At 30.4% G+C, this 13,169-nt stretch overlaps 1 long non-coding RNA gene across 1 annotated transcript; it reads left to right on the top strand.

Moving 5' to 3' along the window:
- The first annotated feature begins 5,595 nt into the window (after positions 1–5,595).
- LOC105853475 lies at positions 5,596–12,919 on the top strand. The gene is made up of 3 exons (XR_001145319.1): positions 5,596–5,699; positions 6,508–6,555; positions 12,178–12,919. It is a non-coding gene; the product is annotated as an uncharacterized LOC105853475 (long non-coding RNA).
- The last annotated feature ends 250 nt before the right edge of the window (positions 12,920–13,169 follow it).

Genomic DNA, 13,169 nt, shown 5'->3' with positions numbered 1-13,169 from the left:
GATAATAGCTGCATCTATCCTCAGATCCCATAACTTCCTTTTAGTAGGTTAGTATCTACTCTTTGCATTAACTGTTATGGGTAGATAGATGTCTACAGTTTAAAACATATTTAGCAAATACTACATATCTCTTAAATTAACACAGTGCCATCACCCTTGATTCATATTTCAAGGGTGACTAAAATATGGGTAAGAATATTAGGCTGCGGCTTTCCTACTTTGGCATGTAAATTAATATTACAAAACCATCAGGGATGATACTAGCAAGTTTTAAATATATTTATAAAAGACACGGAATATTTTTCAAACGGTCCCTTTCTAGACAACTTCTTTTAACAAGAAAGTTGTGAAAGAACTTAGTTAAAAACTAGTTAAGCTAAAATGAACATAAAATGAGCAGGTAGATATATAATTCACCCAAATTCTTACTGTTAGGTATTACATTTGTATTTTGGTTGAATAGGCTCAGTAATATCAATAATTAAGAAAAGTAACACACCTTTATTATGGTTTGTAAGGTCAGAGCTTGCCTTAATCAAGATACTGGTGAAATTTTCAGGCATTTCATACATAGGTTGCTGGTGATTTTAAGGCAGGTGAGGTATCTATATAGAAAGCTTTTCTGGGCACTGTGTCTTCCCCTGGGTGTGGGAAAATCAGTTCATCCTTTTAATGAGATTGTTACCTCCAGGGAACAAGAAATCCAGCAGGAATAGCACATTCCTCAGGGCAGCAGTCTACACAGGGACATGTTTTTTTTGTTTTTTTTTTTTTTTTTTTTTTTTTTTGCCTCTGGGGCTGACTGCATCTATATTTCAGTGGGTGAATTTTAATATTTTAAGATATCGTTGCATCTAGTCACAAGATATTGTGACTGTAAGATAAAGTATTTTTTGAAAATATGCTGACATATTTTTCTAAGCTTTTTCTACATCAATAATAAATTAGGGAATATTGTCTATTATTAAAATTTTAGCTGCCTTCATCTTTGAGGTATAATAAAGTAGATGATTACTACTATATACTTTACATGTTAAGGTTAGAGCTAGAGAGAGGGCTTAAATGAAGTAGCTTTAGAATTTCACTTAGGAGCTTCAAACTTATCCGATTTAAACCTTTTTAAAAGTGATGATTTACTTCTGTGATCACTTCAAATATTTTAAAAGCTTATAAATGGAGAATATAAAGTTGTTTGACTCTGTAGCCACATTTTAATTCCACAATAGTTATATTTCATATTCATAAAGTTCCAATTTCTGTTTTTTGCCCACTAAAAATATTGGAATACAACTATAAAACTTTAACATTTAAAAAATTAGCTTTTTTTTTCTTTTACCAGCTGATATAATGTTCTTCTCAAAACAGAAACCAATTAAATATTAAATATATGTTAAGAATTAAGACGCGTTGATATTGTTTGTAGAATGTGCAGTTTTATAGATCGACTATAGTAACTAATCAAGAGTATCAAAATTTCTAATAGAATCTAATAATAAATATGAAAAATGTATTTCATTTAAAAAATACTGGTCTTATTTGTATTAATGAGGGATAAAAGTCAAAGAAGGACCCTTCACAATATCTAATTTAATCAAAATAAAGACTATATTTTTGTACTTGGGAATCATCTTTTCCTCCCACTATTTTTTCCTCATTTTCTTAAATATCAGATCAGTTCTCTGTATTTAATATTTATTAACAATTATCTAATTTCAATTGCTATTTATCATGTAAAATCAAAGTTGCTCTTTAGTATTTGTAATAGAAATAATAGGTTGATGACTTATAGGTAGCTATTGTTTATGCATTCAAATGAATTAATATATCAAAAATTAAAACCAGTTCTTTTAAAAATACAGTTCAAAAATTAGAATGTAAGCTTGTTATATGTGTTGGAGATCCAAACATTATACTATATGCTAGAGCACAGTAATATTTTTAAAGAGAAAGTCAATTATTTTCTAAAAGAAATTTGAGTATTTTTTAAAACATTAAATTGTAATTTATAAACAATAGTGATAACCAGGCTTCTGTTTAAATGGGAATATGGCTACTCACCATGCATGATGCAAATACTGTCTTAATCATTTAAAATAAATGTTTGTTGGGAAAAGTGACAAATCATTGGGATAACTAGTGGGGAAAATTTAAGGTTTCATACTGATGAAACATTAAATCATAATATATCAAATCATGTACATGTATATAAGTATTTGAAAAATAAACACATATTTGCAAAAATTGAATTTTTTAATGAAGTTAAGCAATATGTAAATATTTCACTCACATTTTATGTTCTTAGATTTCTGTTTGCAATTAATTTAAAAATAAAATTGCATTTAGCCTATTGTATGTAGTGTGATATTAAAAGCAACATACTTTCAATGCAGAGAATGAAGACAGTTTAAAGAAAATAATTTTGTTTAAAAATATTTTTTAAAATGAGTTTATGTGACAAACTTTAACCTAAGTCTGATTTTTAAGTGGTTTGCATACTAATTAAGTTGGTAATAAGTACTTGTACATGCTAGAATCTGGCCTACATCCTAAAGATAGTCCTTTGAGAAATCATATTTTAAAGCCTCATAATAATGATATAATCTGATATTCTTGTATATATTTTGTGAAGCATTTAAAAACATTGAAAATATCTCAATGGGAGGTAGGTACAATGTTTGTTTTAATTTTGTTCCCAATTTACTGAATCTACAACTCATAAATATTCCTTTCAATTTGAAAATCATTTTATAAAACAGATAATTTCCAACATGTGTATAATGGGCTGCTTTAAAGCAAAGGAAAATAAGAATGTAAATATGCCCATACTAAGGCAATTTTTTAAAATAATAAACCTTAAATTAGTCTTAAGAAATTCTGAATTTTTTCCGATAGTAAATTCATAAATACAGAAATATGATAACATAATAAGAATATTAGGAAGATCATTTACAATTAATTCTTAATCCCACTGCCTCAATCTATTTTGATAATGTTATTAGATTCATATAGAAGTATTGAATAAAATTCCATCTGATGTGATTTTCTTCAAATGAATCATGATCCTATGTTTTCCCCTAGAAATAATTGTGTAATTGAAACCCTAGCTAGTTCTTATCACCTGCAACTGGTTTTGCACTGAATCTACGGATGCAATGAAGAAGCTCTCCATAAAATAAAGAAAATGAGTTCCTTATAGCAATTGTTCATGGACTAAGTGTGTATGTATATACATATACTTGCCTTTGTAATTATATGTGCCACTTGTTAAACATTTTTTCTCATGTTTGGATAGGTGCAGGGAGCAACATAATATATTAACTAGGTTTTGAGGATTTAGAGTGTTACATATTCCAGTTTGATTTTTTATTTCTCTAATAGATATAAAAACTTGGTACAAATGTTACTATATAATGATTCAGAACATACTATATATTGAACCAGACTCATGTTTTTAAATCATTATTATTAGACTGTTTTTCATGATATGTAATTATAGTTTCTTTTGCTGCAACTGAATGCAGATCATGAATCTTTAAATTATTTACCACTATTGTAAGATTATCCTATTCCTTTAGTGCAATGTATCTGAAATAATATTTTTGTCTGATCATATTTTAACATGATGGAACTGATATATTTAGTAATTCAAAGAGGATTCATAGATAGGACATACATCTATATAGAAATCAAGAATTGTTTAAAGCATATTTTAAAAGGCTCTTTTATGTTGCTGACAGTATTCAGTTTGTTGTGATCACTCTTTAAATAGTTGATTCATGTTACTTTGAGTGTTTTTAAAATTATATTTATATTGCTTTCATTTATGACTTTAGGAATTTGCTCAGTCTGCTTACACTTAAACTTGGAAAGCTAAAGTAGATTAAATACATTTCCATTCCAGTTTTATTCTCTTATCTTGATTTTCCTTTGAACCTATGGTTGACAAAGTTACAATCAAGTTTTTGATTTATTCATCTTAACTGTTCTTTAATTAATAATAGTTCGTGAAGTGATATTATAGTGGTGGTGCCTTTATGACCCAAAAGGCTTTCAATGCTATGTAACATATCTCATCTGTGGGACTCCAGTTTCTACAACAATAATGTAAGAGATGTGGGCCAGGAAGCCAAACTCAGCTCAAAGACAGGAATTCTGCAGATTAACCGTTCATCTTTTGGGGTGATAGGAGAGCAGAAGCCTGCCAATCAAGTAGAATATGAAGCCAGTAAGAATCTCACTCTGCATTTTTCCATATTGGGTAACAAAGAAGCTGGGGATGCAAAGCTACAGCTATGATTTAAAAAAAGAAGTTAAAACATTTTAACTAACAAATCCAATCATTTCTATGCATGTTAGTCTGTCTTATAAATATTTTTTAAGTTGCATTTGCCATATTTTTCCATGTATTGTTGGGAAAATAAATTGCATTTGCAATTGATCAGTTTCCCTTATGTGCAAATAAATTTATTCTGACTATAGTTCTAAAAACTGTCAAAGAAAATATATGACTTTTTTACAATTTGGAAAGTATAACAATTTCTAAAAATGTGTTTAATAAATAAAATTTTGGTTGAAAATATATTTGAGTATTTGACTACTCAAGTAAATATTATTTGTTGACTGAATGGAAACTTTTAGACTTACGTCCACAAACATTATGCAATTTTGTGTAGCTGTGTTTAAACGAACAGGTAATTGTTTCTTATAAATTTCATGTTTAATTCTAATTAGCCTGACAAGCAAAATCTTCTTTATTAGTAATTTGACTCTGATTCTCTCCTCAATACAACAAATATTTTGTGCTGATCCTTTTTCAGTTTTATCTAAAAGCAGAAATAGTTTTAGTCTTACAATTGGGATTCTTAAAACGAAAACTGAAACTCAGGGCATTCAATATTTTTACTAAAGACAATCTAGCTCAGTATGATGAAAACATTATGTATTAATTTTCAATATTTCACTCCAGTGAATAACCAATAAAAAGAAATTTGCATGCTCAGCAAGTTTTTTGTTTGTTTTTAATTGAAACAACATTGTTTTCCAACACCGTATGTGACTTTCAGTTATTGGACCACCCACCACCAAAACACCTAATGTCCCTTACCATGGTTCATTGTGTCCTCCCTTTAAGCTTTCTGCTCCTAGATTGATAGCCTCAACTTAGGGGTTGAGCTTGGCTAAAAAAACCCTTTGTTCATTTTCATTGACCCTTATTTTGTTCCTCTATAATCCACAAGTAAATGACACCATCCAATATTTGTCTTTTTCCTTCTGAGTTATGGTTTTAACTTGGTGTAATAAGGCTATCATTATATCTACAAACACAAGAGAACTGAAGAAGGAAACGGCTTGCTGCCTTTCAGCTTGTTGTTATGATGTGTGTGTGCATGTTTGTGTCATTGAAGTTTTACAAGAGTTGCTTGTTTCATTAGTTTTTGTTGGTATTTTATTTATTTTATATTTTGTAAACCATCATGAACATTTTTAATACAAGTTTCACAACACAAGGACATGCTGGAGATTTGAAAGAAGGGCAACATACTCTTCTAGAAATCCAGCAGAAAATTATGCCAAGAACAGTTGTGTGTTATAATCTCCTCTTATTCTGTTCTAAAGACAGACTTGGCTTACTTGCTTTGCTGTACTGGACTAGAAGATCTTGTTAGCTGCCTATGTATTTAAAATCTGATTGCCAGGAGGTAAGTGAGATCCACTGGTCTTTAAATTTCATTACAAAATATTCCAACTTTTTAAATGAGAGTTTTGATCTAGAAAAAAAATTAAAAGATTCTGGATGAGCAAATCATATTGAGCACCTATGTCTTAAATTGTTTTAGCTATCTTTACTTTTTCTATTTTATAATAATATAAGAAGCTAGATGTCATATGCTTGAGATGTGTCATGACATGTTGGCCTCTTGCTGTGAATTAAATTTCCTTTCTGTTTGTTTTACCATGTATGATACAGCATTTCAATTTGTCATGGGAGAATTATTTTTAATATTGTTTCACAGAAGAGTTAGTTGAATTTTTCTCATTTTCTCTATGACTTCTTTAAAACGAAATGCTTTGATTACTGAAAAACCTAAAAATACTCATATAATTGTACATCCTTACTTGTTTTGCTTTATACAAATTATCCTATTTGTAGATAAGGTTTCAATGTATAAAAATATAAGCCTTTTTTTTCATTTCAGTGGCCTACTTGCCACTGAATATATTATATTATTATATATAATATTTAAATATTATATATAGTGTATAACATATATATACACTATATATAACATTTATATATTATTAATAATAATTATAATATATAAAATTACCTAAACCTTTAGGTAAAGGTTTCAAGGTCTTTAATGAGTTAAAAAATGGAAATATAATTTTTGGAACCATGAATTAATTTATAATGTTTAATTGTGTGTTGTGTGCATAAAACTAGAATTTTGAAAAATTGGAAATTATATTCTTTGTTTACTCGTTTTAATTTTTTATTGTTTTTAGGATTTTAGTGACTGATGAAATGTATTAGTAACACAAAAATATTTCATGGTAAGTGGAGTTGCATTATCTGTTTTATAAGAATAATTCATCTTTTCTATATTTATCTGGGCTGTTTTCTGTTGTTTAATTCCCTTAATTTACAAAATTAGATAAATTTAGATTACAGATTACTATGCATTTAGATAATTGTTTTAAAAACTATTCTAAATTGTGAGCTATTTAGGATTAAACATCTTGGCAAAGTTAACAATTTAAGTCACTCAGAGATCATACTTTGGAATAGTCACTGAAGAGTCAAGTGTTTCTGGAATCTACGTTTCGTGTTTCTTTTCTTTTCTTTTTTTTTAATTTTTCCTGCTGCACTTGAAATTTCTTGCTACCCCTATTCTTCATCCCAAGACTGTTGCCTGGAATTCTCCTTTAATCTTCTATGCATTTACAGACTCTTTAGGCCGTTGCAATATGAAGTCTTTGGGTGGCAAAATAGAATTAACAGATAAAAGAAGTGATAACGGATAAAAAAGACTGGGGGGGGGCTTTTCCTACCATTTTTTCTCATCAACCTATGTCTGTATTAGCCTGGAGCTTTTTTTTTTTTTTAGACTTATTTATTTATGCATACAGAACTGGGGTACAGGCCAGAGGCTCAGGGGTGGTGAGAGGATTCACCAGAGACAGAGTGGGGAGCAGAACAGGCAGATCGTCGAATTACACTGCTGAGGGGAGCAGCGGGAGAGGGTCAGGAGAGGTCTGCAGTGCCATGCGGATCACCTCCTGGTGGGGGATCATCTCATGCTGAAGGAGCTTAGCTTCTTAGTGCTGTGCTTTAACCCACTGCACCACCAGGGAGGGCCCAGCCTGGAGCTTTTTTAATCATTCACAAATTCTGGCAATGAGTGCAAGGCCCAGGCCCTAGCTTCTGCAATATTTTCTTTGATAGGTTGATGGTTTTCTTTCTGCTTGTTTTTAGTCTACCATTAGAAACATATGTGCACACTGATTTGTCCTAATTTCTTTTTATTCACTGTCTTTATACAAAACTAGACTGGCAGGTAAAGAATATAAGGTAAAAACATTTAACCATATCTGTTTCCTTTACCTTATGCATTGTATAAGTAGGTGCATGGATGAATAAGTAGCTAGCTAGCTAGAGAACATCCGCAGATGAACTGTGGATTTGTTTTAAGTAGAGGGGATACTGTATCTGTATAGTTGTAGCTTATTCTATTAACTTGTTGGATTAGAGAGAGATGAAACTGACTAGGTGGAGAATTATGGCAGAGGAATGCATTCATAGAAGGATAGAAATTTGGTGAATATTCATATGTTGGCTTCAGGAGTCCCATTTTATTCTTTTTCACTTGGCTCTCCTTATCTAATCTTAGTCCTTATATTGAGTATTCATACCTTGGATTTTACTCTTTATTGTTCAATATTCATCTAGACACACCTACCTGGAATTCCTTCTGCAGCCTTTGAAAGGCACAATTTACTTTTTAGCACTAGAAATAGATCTTTACATTTTAAAAAGTCAGAGGTAATTACCTATAATATGATTGAAAGCATGTTATTGGTTTTTTTTTATATATATATATGGAATGCTTTCAAATTTGTCACATATGTATGGTTCATTGTAAAAGTCACATTGTGCAACAAATACTTAGGGAATACTATAGATTAGATGATTTTAAGTCTACCAAACTACGTTTTTATAGTATGATTTATCTCAACTTTGAAAGAATTACAGATGACAACATCTAAAAATAACCCATTTGTACACTTTAGTGTGTGTCTTAACCAAGTCAAAATATTAATTGAAATTTATATTTCATTCAATGATTAAAATGTTGAGATTTGTTGAAATAAAACACTGATGACCAAATAGATGAAATAATTAAGAATCTATAACTTTAAAGATACTTTGTCTTTATAAATAAGTATGGCCATAATATTTTAGCTAATTAAATTCAAATTTCAATAGAAGAATTTGGATACTTACAATAGGTCTTTTTAACTTTTTAAAAGAACATTATGAAAATTTGTATGAGTTTTTTTCTCTTAGATCAACATATATAAATCTAAAGAACACTGTATATATGAGCATAGCTTCATAATATTGGTTTAATTTGAAAGTGAAGGCTGTATTTTTTAACATTTATATCAGAAACATCTACCTCATCAGTCCTGATGAAATGTTCATAACCTTGAATATTTCTTATAAGGAAACATCAACTTCATTTGTAAATTCTACTATTAATGAGTCAATTCATGAATAAGACAACTTGCTTTAATAACTGAATTCCATTGTTCATGGATTTCTCATTAATTATCTATTAAGTCTGTAAAAATGTTTTGTTCCAATATATGAATATGTCAGAGAATTTTTTCCATGAATGTTTTCTAGCCATATTTGAAGTAGAAGAAAATGTATACCTATAAAGTGACAGCAGCAGACAGATTTTGCTGATAAGAAAGAATAGCTATATTTGTGAAAAATCACAGGCAAAGAGAAAAGTTTCAGATAGTGAAATGCCTCGTGAAAATGAGAAGACAGCCACTATGGCAGCAAACAATGAGCCATACCTGTGACAAATCAGGTGACTGCCGTTCTGGCCACTTCAGGAAAGGAAGAACAATAGTACAACTGTAAGGTACATTCTCTGCAACATGCACATGTTACTCATATTGCTAAAAGACAAAGGTCTCCAAGTATACACCTGAGAAGTCAGGGAGATGAGGGGTAAAGAAGTCAGAAATATTACATTGATCACTTCTTAACAACAGGTAATAAGCCTTGTTAGAAATTGGCCAATGTTGATAGGACATTTCCTATAAGGGACAGGTATTCTTTTAATTTGAATAAGTAAATGAATGAGCAAGTGTTGTCTAGTTAGATTAATACTCACTGGTGTAGCATCAAGAAAACTTTCTACAGGTAATGCATATAAACAGATGAAAAATAGAACTAGTCATTGCACTTAATGAAATAGATAGCTGTACCAGGAAACATTCAGAAAATTTCAGTATCTCAAGATAAAAAAATTATAATTTTATGGCACTATAATTTGGAAATTTAGTCAAGACTCTTACTTTTAGACTATTAACCAAATACTGTTTAAATGTTGACCACTTTGAATTGCATTAATTTCAATGAGTCTATCAATCATATTTATATAAGTCCATACTACTGAAGCCATAGTACACACAGGCACACACACACACACACACGTGAATTTTCAACCTATGTCTTATTTGAATTCATTTTTGTTAAAAATTTGAAAACCTTATTATTTTTACTAATAAAACCATTATAGAGAACACTACTTCTATTTAATTTTAATCCATTACTTATGGCAGGAATAAAGTTCCTTTGTGCACATTTCAATTTGTTTCACCTATAAATAATTAAATTTGTTGGGGATATGATTTATTTGGGCACTTAAAAAGTGATTGATGAAAAGAAATGATCACAGAGGGGCCTTCCCTAGTGGTGCAATGGTTTAAAGAATAGCACTATGTAGTTCTCTACAACCACTGCAACACAGAGTTCAAGCTCAAACCCCGGGGGTGACCCACATGGTGCAGCAGGCCTCTCCTGAACCACCTGCTGCTCCCCTCAGCAGTGTATCTCAGTCATTCTACCTGTTCTTCTCCCCAATCTGTTTCTGAGGAATCCTCTCCCCCCCCCCCAGTAATTCTGGTATATACCTTCATTTGTGTGCATAAATAAAATAAAATAAAATAAAATAAAAATAAAATAAAATAAAATAAATCACAGAAACTTTGACCTGTATTGCATGCTGAGTTAACTACTATCTGAAATCTATTAATTGGGTGAAAGAGATTAGTTTCTGCAGAACATCACAATAAAAGTATTCAGGGGACATTGCTTAGGAGTAAAGGATTTAACTTCAGAATAAAAGTGTGTGTTCTTATTCTTTTTGTTCTTCACCTAATAATTTCAAATTATTAGTTGATTCCAGTTAGAGAAATAATTTGCAACCAGATAAGACATCATCAATTGTTGGAAAAGGCTTAAAAAAAAAAAAGATTCACAGCATTTTACTATAGCTAAACTATGCAGGCAGACAATATTCTAGGTTATTTGAGATATTCAGAATATTCTGTTTAAAATTTCAGGTATGACACTGACCTGAAATATGAGTATAGCAGATATACATACATACATATATATATATATATATATATATATATATGATTGTATTAATTAATTAAATATTAGGAAAATAGAAATTTGTCAATTCTTCAAAATATAAGAAAAATCTCACATTTTAGTTCAGTAAAATTCTGTAGATTCAATCTGAATTCATATCAAATGTCATAATAATTAGTATTCAAGTAATTCTGGAATTATTCTTTAATAATAGAAGATGAGTAGTTCAAAATGCGTTAACACAATTGACATAATTTTAGAATTGTCCTCTATTTGGTATTCTAGAGAGATGAGCTTCCTATGTGAAATATTCAACAGATCAATTTTGACTAGATTCTTACATTAAAATGCACATTTTAAATATTATGAGTTACCTGAAATTATGCTAATCCAACCTAACTATGCTAAGCTATTTAACTTCTAAATGCAATTTATCCAAAATCGTGTATATTTATAATAAATGAAATCTATAGTATTTTTATAAGTCTAATGAGAATATGTTATGCAAAAAGAAAACAGTTACTCTCTGAACTCCTTCTAAAAAGGAAATGGAGAGGCCTTTATAAAAACTGTATAGAGAAATAATTGTCAGATTTGGGCTTACTAGAACTTAGGTTCCATAAATATAATATTGTTTTTGTTTCTTTTTTTTTTTGTTGATTTGCTTCTTTTACACTCAGATATGAATCTTAAGAATCTGGTACAAAGGAGGTAATATTGCAACGTTACGACTGAGGAAGACAAACTAATTAAATGTAACTGAATTTATTACAATTTTGACACAAGAAGTGAGATGTTTCTGGAATACGTTTATTATTATTCCAAATGTTGTCAATAATATTCCTTTCATCACTCCTTTATGAATTCATTTTGAAAACTCACTGTGAATCTTCCCATGTGTGTTAAATACCACTAAATGTGTGGAGAGTGGTATATATTATCATAAATTATTTTTGTAACTTTTGCATAATTAGCTATTAACTGAACTATTTTACTATTAATTAATATCAGCACAGTTTAATTAAAAAAATGCTTCCTGGACTGGCTTATCATTTTAAGACAGAGTAAACAGATTTTTGCATGTTTTTTCAGACTTTGCTAGAGAAAAGGAGATTAAAAGATAAACATTTTCTAATAATAGAAAATACACTAAGCATATTCAATATAAAGGCCGATTTGATAATCCTCTTTTGCTTGTGCATGTGTGTTCCTATAGAAGATACAATTTTATTTTCTTAGTCATAGTAATACACTTAATTTTTTTCATCTCCCATTACTCTACTTGTATTAGCCCAAGTAGGATTCCCAGTTTTCATCTGAAGGAGTTATTTCTAACTTTCCCATAGACGGTTGAGATGTTAATTTACCACTTCGGGTTAGTGTGACTCTTACAGTGCTGTTTTGACACTTTTGGATTTAATGATTTGGATTGAATGCTACATGGTAGAGTTCAGGTAATACAGGTAACATAATCTTTTTTTTTTTTTTTTCCCTAGCAATATATGAGACATCCTAAATAGAAACTAATTTCCTAGAACACATTTTATAGTCTAAGTGTATGGCGACCTTCAATGGTTTCTTTTCCTGAAGAGGAATGGATACAAAATGACATAATTTCATCATAGCCTTGAAAGTGAGTGTTCCGTGTCTCTCACAACTTCTTGTCTCTATCCCTCAAGCAACTCTGGCGAGACTATTGTGCGACAAATGCAGTAAAGTAGGACCAGGAATCAGCATTTGAAAACGAAGCTAGCTCTGCAAGGACTTTATAATTTCTTGTAGGAGATGCTGCTATAAAGCTGGGTTGTGGCCAGCTGGCTCCATTTTGACGCTGCACTTGGGGAAGAGCTACATACTGCAACATTTCCTAAGTGCATGTATAGATGTATCCCTGGCACTCATTCTGAGAGAGGAAGAAAATTCAAAATGGAATATAAATTTCCCTAGGCTTCTATGTGAACTCCAACTGAGGCAGAAAAGACACCACATTCTGAGTCGATTAGAGTATTTAGCTTCTGAATTTCTGGATCATCGACCTGAAATTTGAAACACAGTGTTCATGTAGTCATTGTTTCCTGGAAAAGAAAATAATTACAAGTTTTCATTTTCTATAGGAATTAAGTTGTTTAGTGCATATTTTGAATAGGAGAAACCTCTTTTTAACTAGTTACCTCCAGTTCAAGGTCCTCACCTTGACATCATTCCTTCTGTTATGCTAAGATTTCACCTCTCTTTTCCTTTTTCTCCCATATATATATCTTTCTAGTAGATTTCTACTTTAAGTCTATAAAAATGCCTAATGCCAAGTATATGAATAAAAATCTTTGCTTTATCTAATGACTTCTAGCTATTATGACTCATGCTTTGCTTCACTTTCTAACTAAACCTTATTTTTAAACCATGCTTTGTCATTCACTTCTTAACACATGCCATTGATTTTAGTTTTCATTGACCCCATATTGATTAGATTTATGATTCCTCAGTTGTT

Source organism: Condylura cristata, unplaced genomic scaffold (assembly GCF_000260355.1).
Source record: "Condylura cristata isolate star-nosed mole 26May11 unplaced genomic scaffold, ConCri1.0 scaffold00010, whole genome shotgun sequence".
In the NCBI taxonomy this organism is placed as follows: Eukaryota; Metazoa; Chordata; class Mammalia; order Eulipotyphla; family Talpidae; genus Condylura; species Condylura cristata.
The sequence above is the reverse complement of the archived record's forward strand: the minus strand, read 5'-3'. Positions and strand labels throughout refer to the sequence as shown.